Below are 18123 nucleotides of genomic sequence, written 5' to 3' on the forward strand. Positions count from 1 at the left end.
AAACGAAAACGAACGCGTAGAATCCGAAATCCGAAAGATTAGACATAAGAAAATGCTTTATTTTCGTTGCTACAACAGTTCGATATAGATAGGAGATTCGACATGACTCTGACAATAGCAATGTGTGCCTATCGAACCTGTGGTCGAATGTGCCTAACCTTAACTCTATTAGTCCAAGATTATTCTACATAGAGAGGAAAGATTTGACATAGAGAGAAAAGATTCGACATTATAGAGACAGTGTTGGGGTAGACCATTCGACATAAACGACGAAGATTCGACAAAGCAGCGAAAAACATACAAATGTTGAATCTGTCATTGAAGGCTTATGGCAGGGGTGCCCAACCAGTGGCCCGCGGAGCTCTCTGATGTGGCCCGCGGCCTCCTGCTCTGGGATGGTGGTTTGGCAAGCTTAGATCCCAGGTCACCAAACCGCCATTCCAGAGCATCAGTGTTGTGAATGAGACCGGTGGTAGAGAAAGCAAGCAGCTGCTTCCTGTATAACACCAGCTCCTGTCACATTCGATACCAAATACACTCTGCTTGGGACAGCAACAGCCGGGGAAAACTGAATGGAAGGCTGTTATTAAAGGTAAGTTTATTACTGAATTTTAAATGGGCATATCTGGTCTGCAGTGGTTACTAGGCTGCTTTCAAACTAATCTGCATTGCGTTCAGAGCCCACCCAGTTGTGTGACCACAGCAAATACATTTTCGCTATTATCACACTAAAGTTCCTCCCCGCCAGTCAGGAGGCAGGTCTGTGAGACCTGTTTCCTGATTGGCCAAGGCGTCGGGCTATCCTATTGGATGCCTAGCACTTAGGCGGAAGACACGTGGCAGAGGAAGCTGGAGGAGCTTACACTGGAGCACCATCACTCCAGGAGAGGACACCACAGCACCATCACAGAAGCTGGTATATGCCGGTCCAGACAGCCCGCGTGGGGGGGGGGATTGTTGTTTGCTGCCCCCCAAAGAAGAACCCACCAGCCGCCACTGCCTCTATGTCCATTTACCCCTGCTTACCTCCAATCTGATCTGCTAAAAAAAAAAATCCGTCCCCTTCCACCTGGGAAAATTGCATTTGAGGGCCCATAGAATAGCATGTGCTGTGTCCGTGTCTGTTCTGCATATGCAGCATGGACACAGACCTGTCATCCTCCCATTCCACCAATTTTGGCCCGCGACCGGTTACCAAGTCTCTTCAGTGGCCCTCACTCTTCAAAAGGTTGGGCACCCCTGGCTTACGGTGTCTGTTGAAAGTTCTAAGAAGATTCGACTAGCAGCTAAACTGTACAAACGCCGGAATCATACATTTCCGGTCAAATGCTTGGCCCATAGGTTATAGAAGAATTTGAATGTTAGTTGACTAGTAATAATAATTCGAGATTTTCCTAGCTTGTGACGGAAAATATTAATTATATGAAGACAGGAGGCGAGTATCTTATGCATTATCTTTCTTTAATAATGCCCATAGCAGAAATACAGTAAACATTTATTGTAACTTAAAAAATTCAAAGAACTACCCTTCCCAGCAGTCCCTGGGCCAGTGTAGCCCCTCCCAGACCGTAGCCTATATAAGGGACTGTCTGAGGTAACCTATTCCTCTTTCTTCATGCGAATTAGTGTAAACAGGAACCGAAAGTCCAATTAGACATCTCCGCGGCTGCCGGGAACCTTCCGACTGGAACACAACATTCGAATCTGGAGGAAACGAAAGGACAAGGCCAACACGGACCAACTTCATCCGGACCTGCTTCATCCCAACGGGGACTATAGGAAACCCAAACCATTCGGAGCCGACCGGTCAGTTGTCCTCAGGAACATGGACCAATGGATTCAGTCAACGGCATCCCGACTCCGGATCTGGAACGCAGTAGGAACCTCCATCTGCGGTGAACTAAACCCATGGATCGAAACGGACAGCAATCCCAACGGGGATAGTGAAAACGAACTCCCGGGGCGTACCAGCCTCCGACTTGCAGGGTGCGTGGTTCATCAGTCTAGAACGAGAGAGAGACAACCTCGTGACAGGGTTGGGTTGGGAGGGAAGATACTCGCCTCCTGTCTTCATATAATTAATATTTTCCGTCACAAGCTAGGAAAATCTCGAATTATACATCAGACAGGAGGCTCATATCTTATGCAAGTTCAAAGCTATAACATTGCATATGACCAAAAACAATCAAAATAATCCACAACACTGACATAGATATGTGTACCTCCTGTTCAAAGCGGGATTGGCGGAAAAGCGGTCGCTGACAACAGTCCGCCGCTATAGTAAGTCACAGAGGAAACCGGGAAGAGAGGATTAACGTAGGAAACGAGGAGTTGAAAGACTTGCGAAGATCGCAGCGAGGCTGTCAAGGACATATAAGTCTGTAGACAGCGGACCACATACAGTTGTGGATGTGCGGGGAAGAACGGGTAGAAAACCGATCGAAGTACCGTCTGGTCCAACGCACGACGGAAAAAGACTTGAGTCTCTGAGGCGAGGAATGACGCCTGGATATGTCCAAAGCCTTGACGTCTGACCCACGATGATGGAAATCAGACACAAGAAGACAGTAAGCTTGAAAGACAGTAACCTCAAAACAGAGTGTCAACGTCCCCCAGCCCGAGAACATGATCATGACCTTGGAAAAATCCCAAGTGTGCTGGTACATTGGGCGATTTAAACTTAACGCCTTCAAAATTGACACACCAACGGATCCAAAGAGTCCGCCCGATAATTGGCTATTACAGACCCTGGCGCTTGAACGGGGTCGACCCGTCGTTGATCACACCAAGTAACCCAGAGCCCCCAGGTAGATCGAGATGCCGATCTAGTCCCGGGGCCCAGTCCAAGGCAGGGAATCCCTAGCTGTTCCCGAAAGGTCGTAGTCTGCGACCGGAACCCCGATACTAACCATGTGAGGAGAGGTAGGATGTGCTTCGTGAGTAGAGGGTGCAGATCCCCGTTCGGACCAGCGAGGAGGTGGGGGAATGAGGAAACAACCTGGGGAGTTCCACCGTCATCCTCAGAAGGAGGGGAAACCATGGTTGCGTCGGCCACCACGGAGTGAACCGCACGACTGATGCCCTCCGGCTCGCTAAGTGAAGGAGGACCCTGAGGGTCACCGGGAACAGGGGAACGCGTAATGTGTCCCCTGTGACCACGTTTGGTGGAGGGCGTCCACATGGTGCGCCTCCGGATCCGGCCTCCGGTTGTAAGAGCGCGGAAACTGGTGGCTGATACGGGGAACGAACAGGTCCATAGAGAAGGATCCGCGAAGTGAGCGAGGATCAGGGACCCTGACCGGTGCGGTCGCCAATCGTTGGAATTGGTCAGGTAACGAGAATCCAATCTGCCACCCTATAGGGATAGTCTGTGGCATATCCCGCAATCGGGACGATGTTGCATTCCAGGCAGAAGTGCCCGAAGTCTTACTAGATCCGCTAGGATTCTGGATCAGGGGCCGACCAAGCGATCGACGTACCGGACTGCAGGTACGTTGTCCGAACGCAATAGCACACAGCAGATGGACGTGCGTGGCAACAGACTTCCGATGGCAAAAAAGGCCGTCAGGGGTGTACGTGTTGATGTGCAGCCGAGGGTTCTCTGCGGACCACGTCCTACCGGAGGACGAGGGACTGCACCGAGCACCCCAGCCGAGGCGGCTGGTATCCGACCCTATGACGAAATCCGGTGAGGAGTTGAAAATGTCTCGCCGTTCCGTTTGACGGCATGACGTAACCACTACCGTAGGTCCACCATGGCTTCACTTAGTTTGTATAGCGAAGCCCCTAGCGAAGATGTAGAGTCTCGAGTCTCTGGAGGGTTCGACAGTGAAGAGGGGCTGGAGAGTGGCCTGGATTGACACCGGGAACAGGCCGACTAAGCGAGTCAGTCCGCGTAAGGACACCCGCTGCTGCCCAGCATGATACTGATGTCTTTGCGGATGGCGGCTAATTGGGTATGGGTAGCCGAAGGATCGCTCGGTTGGTGTCCACCAAGAACCCCAAAAACTCTATCTCCTGAAATGGGGAGATAATAGGTGTTCGTGATCTATGAGGAGTCTCAGATCGCGAAGCGATCCGACCATCCAGGAGGCGTGTTCGCTCGCTAGGCGAGGGGAACCAGCCATTAGAAGTAGGTCGTTCAAGTAGATGTTCAACCTCACCCTTGTTCCACAGGGCAGTAAGTTGGTGAGATTTCTCAAGCTCCCACCGGACGAAAAACCGCCTTTCTTCTTCCTGATCGGGAAGATGTTGTAGAGGAAGTTCAAAGAGAGCGGGTCCATCTCTACTATCGGCTGTTTGGTCCAAGGTCTAGCAACCTGTTGTCCATTAGGACGGTGTTTAGGTTTGAAAAACCGAATGGGATGGTGAACCAGGTATACGCCTGGTAATATAACTCCATTTGTCCTACCGTCTTAAAGATATCATCAATTAGCGTGATCCCATTGTGCTAGGTCAACCAGCTTACAGAGGCGGTAGCCTGCTCACTAAGGCGTAGGGTTAGGTGATAGGTCCAGAGATCTAAGACCCAGTACTGTGAGGTCCCAAAGGCCCTCTCTATTCCCTTCCTGGAATACTGAATGATTATGGGATCCACCTCTGGAGTGAGCACCACCGTATTTGGTAATGGAAGGGTGAGTATTCCACCCTCAACTTGTCCGGTTAGCGTACCGATCGATCTCCGGGTCCAGCATTCAATCTATTGGATCACCTCAGGTAGAGGTGCCCAGTCACCGGAGTGTGGGTGGCCAATCACCTCCTGATCGAAAAATGGTACTCCACAAGAGTCCAATAAGGTTTTACCCTGGGACCTAGGGTTGGCGTCGTCATGGAGCGCCATGTGCCCACTGCTCACATAATCATCATCATTATCATCATCATTTTCATCCTCAGACTCAAAGGTGTTAGCCGCCTCGTACTCCGCGGACGACTCTGGAAGAGTCCACGAGGAGTCTGGCTCAGTCCGTCTAGCGGATCGCTGCCTCTGCATGTGCATCTCCCCGAGGCTCGGGGGTCGATTGGAGTCTGGGAAGGCAGTGGGTCGGCAGGCCCGGGAGGGTACTGCCTGGGGCATGTTATTTACTTCCCCTGCCGGGGAGTCCGTGGGTCGGCAGTCCTGGGAAGGTACTGCCTGGGGCATGTTATGTACTTCCCCTGCCGGGGAGTCAGAGGGTCGGCAGTCCTGGGAGGGTACTGCCTGGGGTATGTTATTTACTTCCCCTGTCGGGGAGTCAATGGGTTGGCAGTCCTGGGAGGGTACTGCCTGGGGCATGTTAATTACTTCCCCTGCCGGGGAGACGGAGGCCACATTAATGTGACGGCGCATACGGGACGCCATGCCCTACTCAGGGGCTTTATATCCTTGCCGGGAGATCCGGACATAGGGGTGCATGTGGGTTGGAACAACCGATGCCCTGGTAGTCTGGACGGACCTACCGACCAGCTCAGGAACCAGTGCAGCACTGAGGTAGGTAGGGCCTTCCAGGGCTGCGTCCACCACTTCAGTGGCACCAGTAGGGAGTAAAGGATCTGTCGCCAGCCACAGGAGAAGAGTCAGCTGTCTGCGGACAGCACGGCCGTGCAGCACAGGAAGATACGGAAATTATGTACTATAACTTGTATAGTAATCTCTATAATTCATTCAATTATTGTTATAATTTATTTATTTATTTATATATATATATATGTATTTATTTATTCAATTATATATAAAGTATAGTTTAATAGTTTATATTTTAAAATGTGTTTATTATATATATTTATATATTTATTTATTTATTCAATCATATAGATTGTATAAATTATTTATTTATAGACATTTATGTTCATTGGTTTATTTATATTTATTTAATAAGTCAATAATTTATTCATTCGTATAATTATTTAAATGTATTATTTATTTACATGTATTAATATATTCATTATATGTAGAATAGACTACAGGGGAATAAATTCCCAGAACAAGAACTGATGTTTAATGTAACTGAAGGTGAAGGAGTGACAGAAGCAGGGGAGGGGAGGAATTCCCCACCAGCTAGGTGTGAGTGACAGAAGTTAGATGAGGCGAGAAATTTCCCCACCACAAGGGGAGCTAGACGTGAGGCTCGGGGCCGTAGTCTCGCGAGACTACGGCCTAACGTGATTCGCATAGATCAGTGAGATCTACACAGAGTTCCAACCATACAGCCGCCCGCACTCTGGCGTGGCGGCGATGGGGAGAGACGGTCTAGCACACGGAGGATAGGGTCCCCAGGACAGGTCCGCAGCAATGGCGCCGTCGATTCGCGACAATAGCGCGATTGGTGCAGGGAGATCCTCACCGCCACGCCCCCCTCAGAGATGAGACGCTCTGAGGAGAAGGAGAAGAAGGGAGGTAGGAAAAAAAGGCGCCGAGATGTTAAAATGGCGCCGTCCTACCTCCAGTCAGAAAACGAGCAGTGTGCAGAGCGCACCGGGGGGAAACAAAAGAAGCAAAGCAGCGGTATATTGTAAAATAAACAAATAAAGAAGCCCAATGACTGTAAGATGTACACATCAGAGGAAACCGCGTTCTCTACAAAACGGGTGGCACAGATAGCAAAGTGGGAAAAGCATACAGCAAAAACTAAACGTTTATCATTTTTAGAAATATCAGTTGTGCTTCATAAGACAGAAGGTTGATAGAACAACACACAGATGAAGGTCTGAGGGGATCAGAGGGTATATACAGATACAGGTGGAAGTTGAAGGGAATAGCGGAGGAGGGAAAAACCTCCGTAGCTGTAATAAAAGCCGGGGTGGGAGGGGGGGGGGATCCCCAGCACCCTGTGGAAAGACGATGTGACATTAGGATCTACACAAATTAAAAAGGCTGCTGATAACCAAATAACAAGCAAGCCTACATAAAAATTATAAACATAGAGTAATGTACTTATCTGAGTTCTGGCTATGAGCAGAAAGAAAGAGGAATAGGTTACCTCAGACAGTCCCTTATATAGGCTACGGTCTGGGAGGGGCTACACTGGCCCAGGGACTGCTGGGAAGGGTAGTTCTTTGAATTTTTTAAGTTACAATAAATGTTTACTGTATTTCTGCTATGGGCATTATTAAAGAAAGATAATGCATAAGATATGAGCCTCCTGTCTGATGTATAATTTATAAATATAATTATTACTAGTGTCATACAACATTAGAATTCTTCTATAGCTTGTAGGCGTAACATTCGACCGGAAATGTACAATTGCGGCGTCGTACAGTTTAGCTGCATCGTCGAATCTTCTTAGAACATTCGACGGACATCATAAGCCTTCAATGACAGATTTGACCTTAATTAATGCAGATTTTAGGACGAATGCATTTTTTTTAATGAAACAAAATAAATAAAAACACATTTCGGGAGTAACTAATAAATTAATAAATCAGACGAAAACGAAATTCAGAAAAAAAATATTTCAGTGTGCACATGTCTAATCTTTATTTTACTTGTTCTTGGAAAACTTTGAATAAATAGATTAGGCCCATGTCAGATAGGCAGTTCTGTCACTGGCGCACTTTGTCAGTAACAGAGTTGCTCAAATTCATGGGACGTTATCAAGTGGAGTCACTTCCTTCTTGCTTGAACTGGTGATATGTTGCTACCTCTTTGACCACTGAGCAGTGGTGAAGCACCGTCTACTAGTGATAGTAGAATCGGATTTTCAGTGATTCAGGAAATTGTCAGTCTGACATGACCCTAATTCCAGAATAGCACCGCTTTTGGTACACAAAGGGCACTAGGTAATCAATTGTATTTCTAAGGCCCATAGTCAGTACTATATTATTATTGTTATGTAAAACACTAAAGCCCCGTACACACGATCGGAATTCCGACCATGTGTATGCTCCATCTGACTTTGTCTGTCGAGAATTCCGACAGAAATAGATTGAGAGCTGGTTCTCAATTTTCCCGTCTGAATTTCCGACAGACTTTTCCCGTTAGAAATCCTGATCGTGTGTATAGGGCTTAGGTAGTATGAAAGTATGCATTCCATTTGTACAGGATTTTATTCTGTTTAGTGGTGAATAGCAACATAAGACTGACATGGCAAAGGTAATAGTCATATTTCCACTGTCTGTGCTAGTCCTCATAATAAAGTCCATAATAAACGTACCTAAAATGCAGTAAATCACTCAGGAGTGACATGGATTACTTTATAATGTGCAATTTTAGCTTCAGGGAGGAGGTTGGGTAACGCTGAGCTGGTCAGGGCATGGAAGTTTAAGTTTATATGACCACAACAAAAATTCCTCCTTGGTATGTAATAAACCTTTTATTTTGTTGTGACCTCACTTAGTTTACAATACATTGACAATAAAATGATAGATGTGCTGATTTTGTATTGCACTGTATTTGATGTCAAATAATCATGAAATATTTAATACAAGGGGTCTTTAAAAAGTTTCCGCATTATTAAAAAGATTTAAAAAAAGATCGGAAACTTTTGAAGAACCCTTGTATATTGCTACCAACCATGTTATGTGTATCTTATTACAGTTCCTAAAAACATGCCTTGTAGGGCTGAAATAAATCATAGCTCACAGGATGGGCAGAACGTGATGAATAGACCTCAGACCAGTGCAGTTTAGTCAAAATATAGCTAATACTGTAATAATAATTATTAAAAGAAACCATTAGAATGGCTGAGTCCACCGAAAAATGACCAAATGCTGCCAGCTGACTTCTTTTGGTAACGATTCTTAACATTGCTCCTTGCCACCTTCAACTCTAACTTGCACTTCTGCAGAAGAGGGGGACCCAGTGGTAGTACTACTTTTTCCAATACATTAAATATAGAACAATTACATTGATGTAGGTTTATGAACCTGGAAAAGTAAATCACTCTTATCTTTCTGGAATCCTCAAAATAAATTATTAGAACAAAAATCAGCTAAGTATTCTGTTTGTTGGCATCTGTGGAAGGTTTTGGCGTCCTTGGATGGTCTAGCCATCCTAGGAGATGATATTACGGTGTCCTAATTCATAAAACTATCTTTACATTAAATATTTTAAAGTAAACATGGTCCATACATTAGTAAGTGTTCCCTAGGTCTAGACACTAGATCAGTTGGTCATGCCAAGGAGGGATAAGTCATGGTTAGCCTATGCAGAAAGAAGGTGAAAGGTGGAAGACATACTGCATTGATTTCCAGGGTGAGTTTATCAGGGAGAATATAAGAGAGCCTAGGCAAGGTCTTCTAAACTTTTAAATTCAAATTTCCTCTACAAAGCCTAGGCTGTCAGTATGTACAGGGGTGTCATATCCATAGGCTTTTTGTACCTGAAAATAGCTAGATCGGATGACTGTCACATCATGTACAGAATACCTTTAATTTCAATGATGTGTTACCAGATCATTTAGTCCTTAAAGCGGAGTTCCGGCCACAATTTCACTTTTTAAATATAAATACCTGTAATACACAAGCTTAATGTATTCTAGTAAAGTTAGTCTGTAAACTAAGGTCTGTTTTGTTAGGTTGTTACAGCATTTAGACACTTTATAAAATAGAAATTGACTGGGGGCCATCTTAAGTGTGGGCATCATGAAGCCAGACTGTATGACTTCCTGGATTTCAGCCTTGCAAATCTCGCACAGTGCTGCACAAGCAGTGTCAGATCAGGTTTCAGCACCTGTGCTGTCCAAGTCACATGATTCTTTGAGACTGGGGAGTGCACAGACTTCTGGAAAGTTACACCCACTACATTCCCAGGAGTCTGTGCGGTGTAGGTTAGGAAGCATTAAGCACCTAGGTGCAGGAAGTGGGAAGATTAACTATTCTATAGCCTAGCAACAACACTTTGAAGGCATCTAAAAAAAAAAAATTGTAAAGGACTAATGACATTTTTTTAAAACTACTGATGTAATGTTATATTTATGGGTGGAACTCCACTTTAACTATGCAGGTGGTGTTTAGTTATACTAGCCACACATGCAACATACAAACTGCATTAGAATACCTGCTTACTGTTGCTTCTGTAGTAAACCAGGAGGGTAATGCAATGATAAAAGCTGTGCATCTGTCTGTAGGAAGGAAGGCACTTGTAAGCAGTTAAGCCTCGTACACACGACTACATTTCTCTGCAAAAACCAGCAAGAAACTTGCTGAGAGATATTTTTTTGCCGAGGAAACCAGTCGTGTGTACATTTTCGTAGAGGAAACTGTCGAGAAACTCGACGAGCCAAAAAGAGAGCAAGTTCTCTATTTCCTCGACGGGAGTCTCAAATTGGCTCGTCGAGTTCCTGGTTTCTTAGCGTGTGTATGCTAAGAAACCCGCGCTTGCTCAGAATAAAGTATGAGACAGAAGTAAAAGTAGCATTTGTAATGGAGAGAACACATTTTTCATGCTGCAACAGACTGAAAAGTGCAAATGTCTCTTACCAAACTTTTACTTAACACGCAAACACATGAGATTAGCAAAAGCAGCCCCAAGAGTACTGCCAGTGGAATCAAACTTCCCCTGCCGTCTTATGTGTTGTAGTCACCGCGTTTGAGAACGAGGAGATTTTGTCTTGACTGTGTGTACGCAAAGCAAGCTTGTTGAGTTTCTCGACAAGCCTAACAAGGAACTCGACGAGGAAAACGATATGTTTCGCCCGTCGAGATCCTCGCTCGTGTGTACGAGGCCTGAGTGTATGATGAGGCTATGTCAATACAGACAGTGAAGACTTCTCTGTGCCTATTACATTCTTTATCAATATCTTTTAAAGAGATGGGGAGGGTTTGCAAAGCTTCCTAGGGCTACATCCCTGTCCCTGGCTACTATAGAAGGTGTTATTTTATTTAGAAGTAACTTGGATACAAATTGTTTCTGTACAAAGTCCATCACAAAGGGCCAGATCCACATAGATCGGCACCGGCGCAGCGTATCTAAGATACGCTACACCGCCGTAACTTACTTGGCTTTGTTTCAAATCCACAACATGTATCTCTGTCTGCGGAATTCAAATCGGCGATTAGGGGGCGTGATTCATTTAAATGAAGCGTGTCCCCGCGCCAAATGAACTGCACATGCTCTGTTTCGAAATTTCCCGCCGTGCATTGCGTGAAATGACGTCGCAACAACGTAATTTTTTAAACGTAGACGTGAATTACGTCCATCCCTATTTACGGACGACTTACGCAAAAAAATTTTTTTCAAATTTCGGGAACGACGCCCATACTTAACATGACAAGTCTATCTATACGCCGCGAAATACCAGCTTTAACTATACGCCGGAAAAAGCCGACTAGAGACGACGTAAGAGAATGCAAAGGCCGCGCGTACGTTCGTGGATCGTCGGAAATAGCTAATTAGCATACCTGAGGCGGAAAGCGACGCAAACTCCACCCAGCGGACGCCGAAGTATTGCATCTACGATCCGAAGGCGTACGAAGCCGTACGCCTGTCGGATCAAACCCAGATGCCGTCGTATCTTGGTTTGCGGATTCAAACTAAAGATACGACGCGGGAAATTTGAAAGTACGCCGGCGTATCAGTAGATACGCCGGCGTACTCTCACTGTGGATCTGGCCCAAAGTGTCCACATCATAAGTATACTGCAATTGCAGCTCAGTTCTTCCACAGGAACCACAAGAGGTATACACACTCGCATGGTCCCAAACTCAGCATGCACCAAAATAGGTATGAAAGCATCTGCGGTGCTGCCTGCTACCATGAATTTGTTTATACAATAATTTTTTCTGGTAACACATCAAACATGGTGTAGTATACAATGTGTAGTAGTGTATTATACAATTTTCATGCACTATAGTGCATTATAATGCATAGGGTGAATAAATTGCAACATGTGCAGCTTGCATAGTGGTGCCTGGGCAGCCCAATCAAAAGAGAAAGGGCTGCCTTAATGCAATACGTGTTCATGTGCATGGTAATGCACCTCAGCACAAGGGAAAGTCTGGATCTGGCATTATTGCATATTGTACGTTGCCATTCTGGGCCTCTAAGGTTGCATTTTGGACTCAGTGGACCATGTAACATTATGTTGTCATTTATGGAAACTAAAAAAGGTACACTTTTCAATGCATTTCTAGTGCATAAATGCAGTTATAATACAGTGACTGCAGACCGCAGTGCAAACGTCCTGTACTATTACATGTATATGTAGGTGCCCTAACCAAGTGGACATACTCACCTTTGCTTTGCTTTCCTGATTCTCTGCTCAGCCACTGGGAAAGAAGCAAGGAAACCCTGTTGTGAGTTGTAAGTCACTCTTGTAGAAGCTTGCACAGGGCAGAGGACCCCCCCTCCCTCTATATGACGGCACTACCGTCATTAAGCATCAGCATAAGAGAAAGAAGAGTGAGTCACATGTAGCGCCCTCCTAGTTAGGCTGCTAGGTACATTTTTTTGGGCTTCTGTAATCAAGGGAGCAGAGCTTTTTGGCCTGGTCTGTTCAGAGTTTCACATACTGAGAGTTTTGATTGCTTCCGCTTGCATCTGAAAGAAGCATAGGGAGGTAGAATAAAAAAATTACCAGTCTGAATATTGATCAGGGCCTAGCCAATCCCTGGGGAGGTGCACCCAGATGGTGGCTGAGCAGTTAAATAGTCTGGAACACTGGAGAGATCATCTTTCCCCAGGTGAAGATGGGGACCAGGTAAGTATTAGGCTTCATTTCCACTGGCGTTTTTACAGCCACTTTTTTGAGCGCCTATCCATGTTATACTATGGCATCATGCCCACATAGGCGTTTTTGAGCTGCAAAAGGCATAGGCGTTTTTGAGCTGTAAAAAAAACGCGGGACCAGGGCGTTCTGTGGCTCCAGCAATAGAGCTGTAAAAACGCCAGACATTAAAAAACGCTCAAAAACGCGCAAAAACGCTCAAAAACGCTACCGCAGCTCACAAAAAAATATATATATATATTTTTTTTTTACAAAATAAACATGGACAGGCGTTTTTAAGCTGTAAAAAAGGCTAAAAAAAGTGGCTGTAAAAACGCCAGTGGAAATGAAGCCTTAGGGGAGGCTGCTGAACACAGAAGGCTTTTTTTCTTAATGCATAGAAGGTAGAAAACCTTGAGCCTTTACAACCACTTTAAGGACAGAGTTACTGTTCTGCAAAGTTTCAGAAGCTGCAGTGCTGGGCCCTAGAAGCAACCTGGATCTGACAGCAAACGTTCTTCAAGGGATCTGGACTAGAGAAGGATTGTCTTCCTCATTGAGTGGTGTCTGGAAGAAGCTGAAAGGAGGCAGCTGTCCTGGGGACTTGTAAGTAAAGACCCTAAAAGTTTTCCCTGTGGCTGCATAGCATTCTGAGGATTGCACTGGGTATCAGCAGTTATACATTGAAACAAGATACCAGATGCCAGAGTGATTTACACCCATAGGCCCGGATTCAGAAAGGACTTACGCCGATGTATCTTCTGATACGCCGCGTAAGTTCACGGATGCGCCGTCGTATCTATGCGCCTTATTCAGCAAACAAGATACGCCTGAATTTTGGCTTCATACGACCGACGTAAGTCTCCTACGCCATCGTATCTTGGGCGCATATTTACGCTGGCCGCAAGGGGCGCTTCCATTGATTTACGCATTGAATATGTAAATGAGCGAGATACGCCGATTCACGAACGTACTTGCGCCCGTCGCTGTAATCTATGCCGTTTACGTAAGGCGTTTGACCGGCGTAAAGTTAAGCCTCATAAAGCAGGGGTAAGTCATGTTAGGGTATGGACCAGGGAACAGCCGTCGTATTTTACGTCATTTACATGAGTCGTACGTGAATGGGGCTGGGCGTAAGTTACGTTCACGTCGTAGGCATTGAGCCGTCGTATCTTAGGGAGTATATGCGACGTGATTCTGAGCATGCGCGCGCATGCGCCGTTCGTTCGGCCCTTCATTTACATGGGGTCACGCTTCATTTTAATAGATCATGCCCACTACTTTCCTACTTTGAATTAGGCCGGCCAATATACATTACGCCGGCGCAAGTTTGGGAGCGATTGCTTTGCGAATACTGTCCTTGCCTCAATGATTTACGTTGGCGTAGCGCATATGAGATGCACTACGCCGGTCTTCAGCATTGAGGGAATACACTCAGTATTCACATTTACTTTGGGAGAAGAATGTCCTATGTTGTTTGCTATTCGTTTTGGAGTATCCTATGCCCCAATCCTTCTCCTGTTACAAGTTCTTCAAGCATAAATCTTAAAAAGACATGCCCTAGACCAGGGGTGCCCAACCTTTTGAAGAGTAAGGGCCACTTAAGCGACTTGGTAACCAGTCGCGGGCCACAATGAGCGGAGCGGGTGGATGGAGTTTCATGATGGATTTGTGCACATCTATGGAAGAAATACACAATGGACACCAAAAATCAAGTAACAATACCCATGCCTCTAGTATTTAGACAATATATCTTTTGCCTGTCTTTTAGTTCAAAACACTGGGTCAGATGACAATCTTTGCATGGTCTATAATGAAAAGCCTGATTTTACCTCTAGCTAGCTAATATTGTGAGAAAGACAAATTCCGAGGCTCATTACATGTTATAAATATTTGATGTTGCATCGCAATCTTCCAGCAATTATGAAACTGTTGATTAACCAGGATTTAAAATATTATTACCCTAACAGCCCCAGTGGCCATTTAATGTTGATGAAGCCCTAATTGTGTACTGTATCTGCCATGACAAGTCTTGCATTGCAGAATGCAAATCCAGACACTATGCTGCTTGCATATATCAAGCAATACTATAGAAAATCCTCTCTTATCTCCAGCTGCCTGGAGGTTTGTTTCATTTATAAACCACCTTATCGAGTATCCCCCATCTGTTTCTATTACACCATAAAGAGTTTGTGTATTATGAAAAAAAGTGAAGACTTAAGTGTATGACACTGTGCTAAAGTAGACTTGTCTTTAGTTAAAACCTATAAAATTCGGGCAATCAATTAATAGTAATCACACAGCGATATCAGATGCCTTACTTCATTTCCTGGAGAGTTCTGGGAGTTCACCAATCTGGGCTATTTAATACACAAATTTAGATGTTGAGTTGTAAAGTCAAATCTCATCACCCCCTGACCCCCCTTCCCATGGTGTGGGCCCCCAATAATTAAAGAGGCTCAGACTTTAGCACCGACGCATACAGCAGCTGGAATTGACCATCGGCAAAATGGCAACTCTTAACTTTTAAAGATGAATATTTAAAGATGAATATCTCGGTAACGGCAGCAGCTGCTGCCACAACCAGGGTATCCATCTTTAAGGCGGCCGGTCCTGTAAACGATAATGGTGGTCTCCACGGCCCATCTCCCGCCGCCGCTATCGGCGGCGGGAGATGGGCTCCCCCTCCTGCCGCTTACCGGAGCCGTCGGCAGTGGTGGAGGCGACGTCAAATAATATAGCAGGGCGGAAGCAACGTCAAAACATCACTTCCGCCCATGCATCTTAAAGGGGTTGTAAAGGTTTGTTTTTTATTTTCTAAATAGGTTCCTTTAAGCTAGTGCATTATTGGTTCACTTACCTTTTCCTTCGATTTCCCTTCTAAATGTTTTTTTTTCTTTGTTTTCTGAATTTCTCACTTCCTGTTTCTCCTCAGTAAGCTGTTCTGACTGACTTTCCACCGCTCAGATGATGGGGACAAGCTTACTGAGGAGAAAGTGAAAAGTGGGCCAAATTCACAGAAGAGATACGACGGCGTTTCTTTCATAGAATCAGTTACGCATAGATAGCCCTTAGATCCGACAGGTGTAATTGTCTTACACCGTCGGATCTTAGGATGCAGTACCTCGGCCGCCGCTGGGTGGAGTTTGCGTCGTTTTCCAGTGTCAGGTATGCAAATTAGCAGTTACGGCGATCCACGATGGTTTTCGCGTTCGTTACGTCGGCGCAAGTCTTAGTTTCCCGTCGCAAAGTTAAGCAATCTTTTTCATTGCTTAACTTTACACCAGCCATGTTAAAGTATGGCCGTCGTTCCCGCGTCGATTTTTAAAAAAAAAATTACGGCGTAAGTACGTTACGCACGTCGTGATTCACAAACACGTCGCGCTGCCGTAATTTCGCGCAAAGCACGTCGGGAAAATTGCGAACGGTGCATGCGCAGAACGTCCGGCGCAGGAGCGCGCCTAATTTAAATGGTACACGCCCCATTTGAATTGGGCGGGCTTGCGCCGGACGTGTTTACAATACACCGCCGCAAGTTTACAGGTAAGTGCTTTGTGGATCAGGCACTAACACTGAAAACTTGCGGCGGTGTAACAGAAACGGGTTACATTGCACCGCCGCAATTGTACCTGAATATGGCCCTATTTTCTTTATGGGCAGACAGGTGGGTTGAATCATTTATAACTAATACCTTCTAAGTGAGATCTCTTGGTTAAAGTTCAGCACAACCCCAGAGGCAACAGTTGCAAAGCCAAGCAAGGAAGTCCCAATCCTTCTGTTGAATTCTCCCAAATTAATTCAAAGAGAGAATCCATCAGTGAGTGGGTGACTTGTTTTTATTGGATGAGACCGCTGGCTGGATTTGAGAATTCAGAGCAGAGATGTTGCTTCCGGTGTTCTGACAAGAAGGGTCCCCAATCGGATAATGCCCGCCCTGGACTGCACAGGCGTAGCGCTTACGCAATCGGGAGAACAACCGAGCTGCCGAAAATCTTCGAACTAGAACAGCTGTTTATCAGCTGTACACGGGGCCTGCGCAATCAATACGACATTGTGCTGCAGGCTTCCGATGCTCATGCAACTTTGCAAGGGGCGGGTTATTCATTGAACATAGCAAGGGGCGATATAAGCATAATACAAATTTACTGTGTAAAGTATTGAAATTGCTTGTGTTATGTAGTTACATAGCCCCTGCAAAGCCGCTCATCTACATTGAACTACCCACCCTTATCAGCTCAGCCCATCATTGTAAAATACGGCCTCTTCTGTAGGCATTACACGCTTCTCAATAATACATCCGTGCACTCCCATTGTATGAGCTCTGCCCATCATGCGGCCGCCCCTTGCTATGTTCAATGAATAACCCGCCCCTTGCAGAGTTGCACAAGCATCGGAAGCATGCGGCACAATGTCATATTAATTGCGCAGGCGCCGTGTACAGCTGATGATCAGCTGTTCAAGTTCGGAGATTTTCAGCGGCTCCGTTGTGCTCCGTACTGCGCAAGCACTCCGCCTGCTCAGTACAGGGCAGGCATTATCTGACAGGGGACCTTTCTCGGCAAAACACAACGCCGAAGTCTTCAAGTGATATAAGATTAAATAAACCAGCCAGTGATTCTGACCTGCAGTAACCAGACTGAGGATAAATACCAGCATATAAACTACTATAACTGATATTTCATACATGATTAACCACCCTCTGTAGTCTATTTAATGATACTAAGGCCTCGTACACACGATAGGTTAACCAGAGGACAACGGTCTGAAGGACCGTTGTCATAGGTTAACCTATGAAGCTGACTGATGGGCCGTCGTGGTACACACCATCAGTTAAAAAAACGATCGTGTCAGAATGCGGTGACGTAAAACACAACGACGTGCTGAAAAAAACGAAGTTCATTGCTTCCAAGCATGCGTCGACTTGATTCTGAGCATGCGTGGATTTTTAACCGATGGACGTGCCAACTAACGATCGTTTTTTTTCCCATCGGTTAGGAATCCATAGGTTAATTTTAAAGCAAGTTGGCTTTTTTTTAACCTATGGTTAAATAACCTATGGGGCCTACACACGATCGGTTTGGACCGATGAAAATGGTCCATCAGACCGTTGTCCTCTGGTTAACCTATCGTGTGTACAAGGCCTGAGAGAGGTATCAAATAATTGTAATTTTTACCACCAACTTAGGTCAAAGTGACAGGTTCTCTTGTAAGAACTATGGTACCCCTACCCACTGATACCCACTTTCAATGTGCTAACATTCTCCTCTTCTTCATATTATAGTGTTGGAGCCTAGTCATTCATACAAATACATTCTCCACCATAATCAGAAGCACTGGGTATTTACAGAGGGAAGGGCAACCAAGTTGAGAATCAGTAGGTTGGGAGATGTTCTTGCAACAGTAACAAAGTAACAGATTCTCTGTTCCAAGGTGAGAACACATGGGAGCTTATCCAATGCACTCTGCATACACAGATAGAAGAGGTGGTACGTGAAAATATGTT

At 45.4% G+C, this 18123-nt stretch overlaps 1 protein-coding gene across 1 annotated transcript in view; it reads right to left on the reverse strand.

The window, feature by feature from the left end:
• Positions 1 to 18123, reverse strand: part of TRPC6 (transient receptor potential cation channel subfamily C member 6) — a 319531-nt gene that overhangs the window by 103494 nt on the left and 197914 nt on the right. The window lies entirely within an intron of this gene.

Source organism: Rana temporaria, chromosome 2 (genome assembly GCF_905171775.1).
Source record: "Rana temporaria chromosome 2, aRanTem1.1, whole genome shotgun sequence".
NCBI lineage: Eukaryota > Metazoa > Chordata > Amphibia > Anura > Ranidae > Rana > Rana temporaria.